We start from the raw sequence: 13515 nt of genomic DNA, 5'->3' as shown, positions 1-13515 counted from the left end.
CCGCCCTTTGCTCTAGGATAGTGGGCAGTGCAAGATCAGTATCTGCGTTCCACCTTTTATGCCCACATTCCCATATTTAGAGTGCAGGAAATGAGATCAAGCACAGCTGTACCCTCCTGACCAGATAAATCACAGATAGAGAGAGAGAGATGTACATTTTCCATTGGCAGGAAGCCATGGAGTAGCTTTAGGTCAGTGGTTCACAACCTTTTCTTGAACAGGGACCACTTATACAGGGACTACTTTGACCAGGGACCACTCTCCAACATTATTACCAAAAGGGCTATGGATTAGTTTTAGATTTGCTTTGGTTATTTGGGGTGCTGATTAAGAAAATTACTTTGGATAGATCACATCAGGTCTAGCTTGTGATACAGAGCATATGCCATCCAGTAGTCGCCATCTGCCCACTCAAGACAACAATATGTAATAATTAGAGCTGATGTGGTAGTAGTAATCCTTTGTGGGTAGTCAGCCTCTCCCCTCCCGACATCCCCATTGCCTTGGCACCATAAGAGAGTCACTAGTTGCCATGTGGTTTCGAGGCAACAGTTTAGTAATGGTGAGGCCTTGAACCACAGGTTGGGACCACTGCTTTAGGTAGTTAAGATAATAATATAAAACCATTGTTCTAGTATCAGCCATTGTTCCACCTGCAAAGATAGTAGGCACTTCAAACAACTGGAATTTGGGCATTTTTTCTGAACTCTTGAATAAATCGGGTTACTGTGAGTTTGCCAAGCTGTATGGCCATGTTCCAGAAGCATTCTTTCCTGACATTTTGCCCACATCTATGGTAGGCATCCTCAGAGGTTGTGAGGTCTGTTGGAAACTAGGCAAGTGAGGTTTATATATCTGTGGAATATCCCTGATTGATTCTTGTCTGGAATTCACCTGCTTTTTGAGTTTTGCTCTTTATTTACTGTCCTGATCTTAGAGTTTTTTAAAAAATTCGGGTAGCCAGATTTTGTTCATTTTCATGATTTCCTCCTTTTTGTTGAAATTTTCCACATGCTTGTGGATTTCAATGGCTTCTCTATGTAGTCTGACATGGTAGTTGTTAGAGTAGCCCTGTGTTTCTGGGTTTTCAAATAATATGCTGAGTGCAGGTTGGTTCATCAGGTGCTCTCCTATGGCTGACTTCTCAGGTTGAATTAGTCTGCAGGGCCTTTTGTGTTCCTTGATTTGTGTTTGGGCAATGCTGCGTTTGTGAAATGTCAGGAGATAATGCTTCTGGAACGTGGCCATATAGCCCGGAAAACTCACAGCAACCCAGTGACTCTGGCCATGAAAGTCTTTGACAACATATTGAATAAATGTATTCTTTCCTCTTGATACAAGGAAAGCTTGCATCCACTTTGCCTGCCTTTGAGCCCACAAAACTGGTTACCCCAGGCCTAGGAAGAACAGCAGCATAGTGGTTGCTGGGCTGATAGGATTTGAAAGCTTTAGCCCCAAATACTCTAAACTCTGAACTGTGCCATCTGCTTTCTGGAATGCAGTAGGCCCTTCATATCTGCTGGTGTTTGGTTCCAGGACCTCCATGGATATCAAAATAGGTGTATGCTCAAGTCCCATTATATACAATGACATAGTAAAATAATATCCTGGATATAAAATGGCAAACAACTTAAATGAGATGCCAGAGAGAGCCCAGGGATTTGTCAAATGGTGACAGCAGGGTATGCCTACAAATCAGCGTAGTGTTTGGTGCATGGAAAAAACATTCATCTGTTATCCATTGAGGATTCTTTTTTCTTTTTGGTTGCAGACAGTGCACCTGTATTCCTCTTTGGCAATGTCTTTGACTTTGCCCAGAGTTCTTCAAGTTCCTGATCAGTCAGTCTTAAAAGTGCAAATCTTTAAATTCTATCACGGATGTTCTTCAGATTGTATTTTGGCATGATCATTGATTGAATGTCCTTCTTTAGCTTTACTCTAGTTTTTGATATTAGTGGTTCGTGGTCTGTTCCACAATCTGGTGCTGGTCTTGTTTTTGCGGAGAAAATTAAGTTTCTCCATTTTCTGCTTCCAATTATATAGCCTCTTTGATTACTGTATTGGCCTTCAGGTGGTGTCCTTGTATAATAGTTGACCCTTTGGTTGCCTGAAAAATTCAGTCAGTCATATTTCTGATTCATTTTTTGATCCTAGGCCAAATGTTGGGTGGTCTCATTATAGAATTTTCATGGTAAAAGACATTCAAAATGTGTTTACCATGATCTTCTCTGTGAAGTGCTAGCAAGTGTTAGCTTTGATGCCATCACCAGTATTCCTTGAGTAGCACTATTCCTTGAGTAGCAGTTTGGCACATTTATTCTAGCTGAATAAAATCCTGCCTAACATGGGAGAGTCTACACTGCTGCTATCAGCTTGACAGGAGCATACAATCCCATCCCCATGTTAAGATAGTGCCTTTTGTGGGCCATCAAGTATCTCTGCCTATAATTCTGGTGTCTGTTCTTACTGAAAATTCAGTTAAAGTGAAAGGTGGCACAATCCTAAATGTCAGCACTGTTTCATAAACAACTGTTTGCTGCCTACCATGAAGAAAATATACTAACAAGTGGCTTGAACCAGATATGAAAGAATTGAATCAAATCATTTTATCCTTCTTCTGGAACATTGTGGTTACTGGGTGTTTCAGGGACATGAGCTGGGGGAATTTGAAGGACAGCAAGCAGCCATGGCCTTAACAAAAAAGGAAGAATTTAGAAAGCACAAGCCATTTTCCTGTAAGCTCAAGGACAATTGCAATGCATTTAGCACAAGGTTGCTTTGAAGACTCTCTAGAGGCTGTAGTGGTGTGAAACAGGGTGCTGGGAATGGAAAGAAATCACGACTTTTAGGAGATAGATAGTTTAAGGGCATGTTGGTTCAAGCTGTTTAGTTTCAGTGGCTGTTGGTGACTGGCTTCCAGTTGAAATAGTAGTGCGTATGCCTTCATGCAACAGTGAGCAGAGTTTAGAAATACTACTTTCCTTATTTCCCAAATTTAACATTTTCAGATTCTAGTAGGAGGGAATATAAAGCCCTGCAGATGTTATACTGCAGCTTCTTATTTAGAAGAAAATAAATAAATACCTTGGAGCTACTTTTGGGTTAGGGGTCCTGCAAGAAGGGGAAATGGTATGGCGGGGAGAACAAAAAGAAGGGTTGGCAGGCTATCACTTCTGGTTCCTGGCATCTGCCAAATGAGGTAATTGCCTCTTCTGTTGAAGAGTGGCAATTCCAGCTAAAGAAAGAAGAACCGTTATTTGAACAAGACAAATTGATGCACAGAGATATACTTTGCACAGTTGCAAATATTTTACCATTAAAAAGAAACCAAACCCACCCTAACTATGTTGTAAGTTTATGTAGCTCTTCATTTTACGCCTATTTTTTTGTTACCAGCATATGACCTGTCTACTAGTCTTTCACATGTTTTTGCAGTTGTTTCGCTTCTCTCAGAGCGGGAGTGATAAGGGGTGTAAATAATGTTAGATGATGATGATCCTGTGTGTTCTGCCCTTGGCATTTATGTAGGCAATCATTTCTCGGTGTTGAGAACCAAAACAAAGGGAAGGCCGTTCCCCTCCTCAGCTCCAAATTTGCTCTTTCCTTCCTGAAGAGGATCAACTCCTCTACATAGAGAGCTAAGGAAATTGTGCACATATATTCCCACATGTAGAGCCTAAATCCCCTAAAGTCACCTGATTCCATCTTGAAAACCTGACTGATTCAGCACTGATTAGTACTTGGATGGGAGAACAACATGAATTTCACTGAGTCTTCATAGGCAAGGAATACTCACGTGGTTTTGGCAATTCTTTCCTCTGAAATATAGATCACAGCACCAAGTACCAGGTTGTGCAGCAGCATACAAAATCCGTCAGGGAATGACTAGTCCCAAAAGTTAACTGTGTGTCCAGTAATCTTCTTCACTGAATCTACAATTTGGTGATGGATCTGGGCATTGTATGTTTTTACCCTGTTTCCCCTTCCCTTCTGCTCCCTCACCTATACTGTGCTTCAGTAGTTATATTTATATTTTTAATGTACCAAACATACCAAGTTTGTATGAAAATGTGACTATTTCCTGTGCTGGTCAATGACCGAAATAAATGATTTGATTTGAAGTACCAGGTTGTGGTGCAGCTGGTTGGGAGTCAGTGCATTAAAATCACCACTGACTGAAAGGTCATGAGTTTGAAGCCAGCCCAGGTTGGAGTAAGCTCGCGATCATTTGTCTAGCTTGCTGTCAATCTTTGCAGCCTGGAAGACAGTTGCATCTGTCAAGTAGGAAATGTAGGTACTGCTTATGCGGGGAGGCTAATTTAACTAATTTACAACACCATAAAAATCTCCAGCAGAGTGCAAAAGAATGAGGAAGTACTCCATCGGTGTCACAAGTGGACGGTGAAGCGATAGCTCCCACAGTGGCTGGAATTCAAGCATACCCTCATGAAGCTGGAAAGTTAAATAGTCTCTGTGTGTCTGTCTATATATGTTGCGTGTCTATGGCATTGAATGTTTGCCATGTATATGTGCATTGTGATCCACCCTGAGTCCCCTGCTGGGTGAGAAGGGCGAAATATAAATACTGTAAATAAATAAATAGGTGGTCTCCCATCAGGTCTGTTTAACAGTTGTTCCATGGTTACATGGTTGATCCTGCATGTTGTTGTCTTTTCCATGCAACAGTGCAGCCAGGCACTGTAACTGACAGCAGAAGAAGTCAGCCAGAAAATGTGGCTGAAAATGAGGTGGAATGAGGAATGAGGTGAGGCAAGATTTTGCTAACAAGACCAGAACATCAAGATGGGAGGAATCAAAAGCAATTCAGCTTTGTGGTACAGTGAAAAACATGCCCCCCTCAAGCAACTGCAATTGTAACAAAATGAAATTGCCACCCTTTTCACATGAACAAAGCATGTGAGTGCATGGGATTTCTTAGTGATTATTTCAGATCCTATGAATAGAGATGAGAGGAGAGCAATGACCAATCTCGATAAAATAGTGAAGTGTAGAGACATCACACTGGCAACGAAGATCCGCATAGTAAAAGCAATGGTATTCCCCGTAGTAACCTATGGACGTGAGAACTGGACCATAAGGAAGGCTGAGCAAAGAGAGATAGATGCTTTTGAACTGTGGTGTTGGAGGAAAGTTGTGAGAGTGCCTTGGACCGCCAGAAGACCCAACCAGTCCATACCTCAGGAAATAAAGCCCGACTGCTCATTGGAGGGAAGGATAATAGAGGCAAAGATGAAGTATTTTGGCTACAACATTTTTTTTGTCATGTCAGGAGCGACTTGATAAACTTCAAGTTGCTTCCGGGGTGAGAGAATTGACTGTCTGCAAGGACGTTGCCCAGGGGACACCTAGATGATTTGATGTTTTTATCATCCTTGTGGAGTCTTCTCCCATGTCCCCGAATGAAGAGCTGGAGTTGATAGAGGGAGCTCGTCCGCCTCTCCCCGGGTTTGAACCTACGACTTGTTGGTCTTCAGTCCTGTTGGCACAGGGGTTTAACCCACTGAGCTACCAGGGGCTCCGGCCACATCATGAGAAGACAGGAGAGCTTAGAGAAGACAATTATGCTGGGTAAAATGGAAGGAAAAAGGAAGAGGGGCAGACAAAGGGCAAGATGGATGGATGGCATCCTTGAAGTAACTGACCTGACTTTGAAGGAGCTGGGGGTGGTGACAGCCAACAGGGAGTTCTGGCATGGACTGGTTCATGAGGGCACAAAGAGTCCGAAGCGACTGAATGAATGAACAACAATGAATAGAGAAAATGAATATGTTATTGTTGCTTCAGCCCATTCAGATCCCTGCACAATTAGACACACCCAATGCTGCTTAGGGCATGGAAGATCCAGTCCTGAGATTTGTGGTCCCATTATGAGATTTTAACACAAATACAAAATGCTCTTGTACCAGAAAGGGGCAGCAACGAGCCACTCAGCATTTTCTTTCTTTCTGACTGCTCTGGTGAATAACAACCAAGTCAAAGGAAGACAGCTCAATTCAAATTGCTGACAAATGGCATGCAAGTATTGGCAGACTGTAATTAAAGCAAAAGCATGCTCGGGGGAAAGCTCTCCCAAAGCTTTGTTTAGAACAACTCCCCTTTGTTGCCATTCCATTTGCAGACTCAATGCACGAAAGAATGGATGTCAAATCTTTCAGAAAAAGAGGCTTTAATTCTTGGCTCAGTCACACTAACAGCAAAGATTGCTATCAACAGAGCAGCAGGAGCACAAAGTATGTGTGGGGGATTCATTTCTGTAGTAAGAAAAAAGCAAGGCAAGGTGGTTAGCGTTTTCCTCTCCTTTGTGCAAATAGCTGTGCTTAAGCAGGTCTGATCCCTGGAGACCATGTTGCCCTCATAATAATTTTGGTTACTGTTTTTTTGCTTGCTTTCTGAATAGCATTGGTTTTATGGCTGCGGCTTGGATGGAAATTATGCTTGAGCCAAATGGGACTTCTTTAGGTCAGTTGCAAGTTTTCCCCTGAAACGAACAGAACCAAAGCTGGACCCCAACCAAAGCTTCATGTAGGATGTAGGTTTCCAAGTGGTGATGTAAGTGGACAAAAATGTGAAAATCTCCAGCTCAGCTAACAGTACAATTTACAGACTGATTGGTCTGTTGTTGCAACATGCAAAGTCTTTCCAGGTGGGCAGCATGTAAAATCATAGAATTGGGCCATCTAGTCCAACCCCCCTGCCATGCAGGAAAAGCAGAACCAAAGCACCTCTCACAGATAGCCATCCAGTCTCTGTTTAAAAGCCTCCAAAAATGGAGTCTCCATCACACTCTGAGGCAGCTCTCATGGTCAGGAAGTTCTTCCTAATGTTCAGGTGGAATCTCCTTTCCTGTCATTTGAACCTATTGTTCTGAGTCCTAGTTTCAAGGGCAGCAGAAAACAAGGCTGCTCCCTCTTATGGCATCATTTCGCATATTTATATATAGCTATCATGTCTCCTCTCAACCTTCTCTACTGCAGGCTAAATATACTTAGCTCTTTAAGCCACTTTTCATAGGACATGGTCTTCAAACCTTTGATCATTTTAGTCTCCCTCCTCTGGACACTTTCCAGCTTGTCAATATCCTTGCATTTCTGTGCCCAGAAGTGGACACAATGTTCTCGATCAGGTCTAACCAAAGCAGAACAGAAGGGCACCATGATTTTCCATGATCGAGACACTGTTCTTCTTTTGATGCAGCCCAAAATCCCATTGTTGTGGTGGTTTTTTTTTATAGCTGCTGCACCACATTGCTGGCTCATGTTTAACTTGTGGTCCACGAGGACCCCAAGATCTTTTTCACATGTACTGCTGTTGAACCAGGCATCACCCATTGTGTGCATTTCAATATTTTTTGCCTAAGTGGAGTATCCTATATTTCTCCTTGTTGAAATTCATTTTGTTAGTTTTGGCCCAGCTGTCTAATCTGTTAAGGTTGTTTTGAATTCTGATCCTATCTTTTGGAGTATTAGCTATCCCTCCTAATTTGGTGTCATCTGCAAACTTTATAAGCATGCGCTCTAAACCTTCATCCAAGGCCCCTTCTACACTGCCATATAAAATCCAGATTATCTACTTTGATAATCTGGATATCAAAGTAGATAATCTGATATATAGCAGTAAAGATTAATAATTCAGTTCAAAGTAGATAACTTTGGAATGGATTATATAGCAGTAAAGACTCATAATTCAGTTCAAAGCAGATAATATGGATTATTTGCTTTGATAATCTGGATTAAATGGCAGTGTGAAAGGGGCCCTAATAATTAATAAATATGTTGAACAGCTCAGCCAGGACAGAACCCTGCGGTACTCCACTAGTAACTTCTTTCCAAGATAAAGAGGAACCATTGGTGAGCTCCTTTTGGGTTTGGTCACTTAACCAATTACAAATCCACCTATCAGTAGTATTGACCCATGTTTTACTAGTTTATTTGCAAGAAGATCATGGGGGACCTTGCCCAAGGTCTTGCTGAAATCAAGATATACTACATCCGCAGCATTCCCTGCATCTACCAAGCTCGTAACTCTCTCTCAAAAAAGAGATAAGACTAGTCTGGCATGAATTGATTTTGAGAAATCCATATAGACTTTTAGAGATCACAGCATTTTTTTCTAAGTGATTACAGACTGCCTCCTTAATGATCTGCTCCAGAATCTTTCTTGGTATTGATGTCAGGCTGACTGGACATCGGTAATTGTTTGGGTCCTCTTTTTTCCCTTCTTGAAGATAGGAACATTTGCCGTCCTCCAGTCTCCTGGGACTTCTCCTGTTCTCCAAGAATTCTCAAAGATTATTGTCGTGGTTTTGTAATTCCTTCTTCTAGTTCCTTCAATACTCTGGGATGCAGTTCATCTGATCCTGGAGACTTGAATTCATTTAGAGTAGCCAAGTATTCCTGGACTACTTACCTATTATGGGTTGCATTTCCCCTACCCAATTTTCCTGAAAATAAGACAGGGTCTTATATTATTTTTTCCTCCAAAAGATGTGTTAGGGTTTATTTTCAGGAGATGTTTTATTTCTCCATCAACAACAACCTACATTTATTTTTCAACAACAAAATCAACATTTATTCAAATATAGTCATGTCATCGTGTTTCTTGTTCATCTGTTTACATATGGTACATATGGTACTATACTGTAGTAAATTGTGGCTACACCCTTTACCAAGCGGACACCCTCAAAAGAATCACACTAATTCTAAGAAATCCAAAACAGTAAGGGTTGGCAAGTGGCACTCTGAAGCCTATTATATTAGAGCGTTGTGGGTTCTTCTGGTTACCAAGGGGAGCCAATCACTACACTTGGCTGCAGTTGAACGTGAAAGAGTGCAACTAAAACACCAAGTGATCTGACAGCATATAACTTGTCTGTGACAGGAGTGACTCCAGCAGGACACATCAATCTGGCACTTGCCAACCCTTATTTATTTGGGTTTCTTGGGATATTTTGAGTGTGATTCTTCTGCTTCCTTTGATAAACGGTTTATATGATCTGTTGCATTCTAATGCCAATTGATTTTACTTTTTTACATGCATAGCTGCCTGGACACTATTTAAGTTGACTTTTTATGAACTGTAGCTAGGGCTTAGTTTTGAAGTAGGGCTTATATTTTGAGCGTTCTCAAAAATCCTGGAAACAGGATATTACCTTGTCCTCTCCATATTACTCATAACACAATGACACCAGGAGTCATTTCTAGGTTTATGATGTTGATCCATAAATATCAGGGTATAGGATGACCCTGAACTGGTGACCTAGGACCTCATCCCACAAGATGGGAGGGAAGCATTCATTATGTCTTTATGTCAGGATTTGTCTGTAAACGAACCAGCTAATTTATTTACTCCCACCATACAGGATCGTCTCCTCTAATTTAACAAAAGGGAAAGAAGATGGAGAAATAGCGCACTTACCACCCCACATTACATTACCCGCTTTTCACAGTTTCTACGCACAGGAGACCACTGAAGTCAATTCCTGTCCATTTTAAAGCCTCCCATTTCTATACACTTCAAACATCGATTAACATGTTGATCCCACGGAATGCTCTTCCATCATCTGATTGGCTCTGTGGGACTCCGTTTTTAGGTGTATAGAAATGGAGGGGACACAGTGTTTGATGAAGTCCTTTAAGTGCCTGTCAGAGGACAGGTCAATAACATCTACCCATGCCATTATCAGTCAACCAGGCTTGACTATGCTCACTCTTTCCAGCACAATGTCTATTCAAGGTTCCCCTCCATGTTTTCAGTGTAGACTAGTAAAGGTAAAGGTTTTTCCCTGACATTAAGTCCAGTCGTCCCCAACTCTGGGGGTTGGTGCTCATCTCCATTTCTAAGCCAAAAAGTCAGCGTTGGCCATAGACACCCCCAAAGTCATGTGGCCGGCATGACTGCATGGAGTGCTGTTACCTTCCTGCCAGAGCGGTACTGATTGATCTACTCACATTTGCATGTTTTTGAACTGCTAGGTTGGCAGAAGCTGGGGCTGACAACGGAAGCTCGCGCAACTCCCTGGATTTGAACCTGTGACCTTTAGGTCAACAAGCTCAGCAGCTCAGTGCTTTAACCCACTGGGAAATAGTCAGTGTAGACTATATAAATATACATAATTTAGGATAGAGCAGGGGTACCCAAACTAAGGCCCGCAGGCCAGATGGAGCCCTCCAAGGTCATTTACTCAGCCCATCCCTAAACTTTAGACTGAAGGTCACCCTAAGTCTGAAATGACTTGAAGGAACACAACAATCCTAATTAGCTTGACTATCTTATCTGTCAAAAACAAGCACACACTTCCCATTGAAATACTAGCAAGATTATGTTGGTTAAAATTGTTCTTCATTTTAAATATTGTGTTGTTTTTTCATGGTCTTTTTTGTACTACAAATGAGATATGTGCAGTGTGCATAGGAATTTATTCATTTTTTTTCAAGCTATTGTCCAGCCTTCCAACCGTTTGAGGGACTGTGAACTGGCGCCCTGTTTTAAAAGTTTGAGTACCCCTGGGATAGAGTGTATGCAGCTGAAATTACTTCTATGCTGGCTTTATTATATATTGATCTTTTTCGTGCTTGGTCATTTAGGACAATTCCAACTGACAATTCCAGAGGGAGATCAACTATATATAGGATTTAGCAGTCCAGTTTTGCCCAATCATTTCCAAAATGAAGGACTCCACATATATACGCACACTAGCATTGTCTTAGAGAAGGCTCAAGTTCCAATTTGGGGTACATGAACATGATAACATATTTCTATGAAGAAGTGTGTCTACATCAGGCATGGGCAACTTGGGACCTCCAGGTGTTTTGGACTTCAACTGCAACAATTTCTAACAGCACTCTTTAGCAAAGACAAAAAAAGCTAAAGGCTGTAAAACTACAATTTCCATAATTCTATAACATGTAGCAACAGTAGTAAAAGTGGTGTCAAACTACAATAATTTTACAGTGTAGATGTACCCTAACTTCATTGAGGACCTCTATTTGAGTTGGAACTAACAGCTGGATTTATGCCGTGCCTGTACACTGAACTGGGAAACCTGAGAAATAATTTCGAATAATAAGAAGTCAGGAAAGATTGAGCCATTCTTTATCCTTTGAGGGGAGGAGGGAGCTGACAGGAATGAAAATCACACCTCATTTTTTCTTCATAATGATCTTTCTTGCATGGAATAGAATCAGCGTGCCTACGCTCTTCTCTACGAAACAGACCATTGCCTCTTTGGGATTAAATAGTACTTCATATCTCATGAACAAAAATAGTTGTCTCAGAGGTAGGGCTTTTTCAACCCACAATTAATATTCATTCTTTTCAAATGTTATTCAAATTTGGAGCATGTCGATGAATTAAAATAGATGGGTATAAATTTCGCTGTTCCAAATATAGGTTCAGTCGTGCAGTGGAGGTCTACCTTGACACAACTTTTCTTAAAGTGTCAGAAGCGACTTGAGAAACTGCAAGTCACTTCTGGTGTGAGAAAATTGGCCGTCTGCAAGGACGTTACCTGGGGGACATCCGGATTTGTTGCCATCCTGTGGGAGGCTTCTCTCATGTCCCCACATGGGAAGCTGGAGCTGACAGATGGGAGCTCACCCTGTCTCACGGTTTTGAACCGCTGACCTTCAGGTCAGCAGTTCCGCCAGCACAACTGATTCTTTCTCATGTTTAGAAAAAAGCTCTGACATAGTTTGACAGGGAACTATGGAAAGGTGGGCTATGTATTGTGAGCTGGGACAACTAAAGTACACCTATGAATCAGTGGAAACCTGATCCGCACCACTTTAACTGCCATGGTTCAGTGCTATAGAATCATGGGAGTTAAGTCCTTTTAGCCAAGGAGTGCAACTAAGTCACCAAACTACAAATCCCAACATTCCATAGCATTGAGTCATGACACTTAAAGTGGTGTCAAACTGCATTTCTTCTATGGTGTGGAGATAACACCATTGGTAAGTCAGTCTGGTAGTGTTCCATTATCTGGGTGGGAGCCACAAGGGAGTGCTAGAGAGAAAAGGATATTCAATTTTACGGTGGTGGGGTGGGGAAAGAGGAGTTTATTTATTTATTTACATTTCTACCCCCCCTTCTCAATCCCCAAGGGGGGGACTTAGAACAGCTAACACTGGCAACGATTTGATGCCACAATATCACAATATAGCAACAATATAAAACCATAAATACACAATAGATTAAAACAAAAACATTAATTATACAGTCATATAGCCGTTTCGATCATCATAACAATCATATGGTCCAGTTCAATGTCCAAAGTGTCGTTGTGCCTGCGAGCCAAAAGCCTGGTTCCAAAACCACTATTTCAGTTTTTTCCTATAGGAAAGGAGGGAGGACGCCAATCGAATCTCGCTGGGGAGCGAATTCCGCAAGCAGGGGGTCACCACTGAGAAGGCCTGTCCCTCATCCCCATCAGACGTGTTTGTGAGGCCAGTGGGACCGAGAGCAGGGCCTCCCTGGTGGATCTTAAACTACAAGGTGGAACGTTAAGGGAGTTGAAGGAGAAAAACAATTTCCCCTGTTTTCACTGGTTATGCCCCCTTCCCATATAAACAAATTAGGGTTGTTTCCATAATGGGGACACGGGTGGGGGGGGGGGGGAATAACTGGAGAACAGAGGAAAATGGCATTCTTCCTTCAACCCACCCTCCACCCCCATAAAATGGACTATCCTTCTCTTTCTAGCGCCCCCTTGTGGCCTCCGCCCAGATAATGGAACAGTACTGTCAAAGCTTCATGACTTAATGGGGGTTACTTCAATTTAGCATAGCAAATGAAATTAGTCTTGCGTGGGTTGTTTTTAATCCTTGAACCCCTCCCTTTTCCAGCCTATATTTAAATCTATATGAAAAGCTGTTCCATTTCAGTTTGCCTATTGTGACCCATATTGTTTGAACTAAAATGTGGGATGGGAGCCAGCATAAAAGGGACCCTCTCCCACTCCACAAACTACCCGTCATAATGTGCGTTTCTAATGAATTGCACTTTGCTGACCATCGCCTGGAGACATTTTGTTTGATATATTGAGCCTGCTGTGAATGACATATTGAATCTAGAGAGTAAACAATTTCTGAAAACAATTATAGCATTTTACAGAGAGAATAGCTCTGCGTGACAAATGCATGTTTCATGCAAACAGGAAATTAGATTTAGATAATAAAAAGTCAAGAGGCTTTTTAAAAAACCTACAACCAAAACATACAGTAGCCTTATTTTTAGAAAGCCCGCAGGCAAGAAGGAAGCAGATAAAGACATTACAATTTTCGACAGGCTTCTCATTCAAGCATAGTTAAAAATTATCTATGGTTAAGAATAATACAAACCTATCTGTAGTCATTACTGCTAATCTTATCCCTTTGCCTCCCTTAGGTTGGAGCAGAGGCATATTTTGGAACAGGGAAACATCTTGCTGAAGAGGATTCTTTCAAAAACCAAGGCTTAGGAGGGTACTACTTAATAATGCCTTTGCCACAATCACAT

Source organism: Anolis sagrei, chromosome 1 (assembly GCF_037176765.1).
Source record: "Anolis sagrei isolate rAnoSag1 chromosome 1, rAnoSag1.mat, whole genome shotgun sequence".
Classification (NCBI taxonomy): domain Eukaryota; kingdom Metazoa; phylum Chordata; class Lepidosauria; order Squamata; family Dactyloidae; genus Anolis; species Anolis sagrei.
This window is presented reverse-complemented; position numbering follows the sequence as displayed.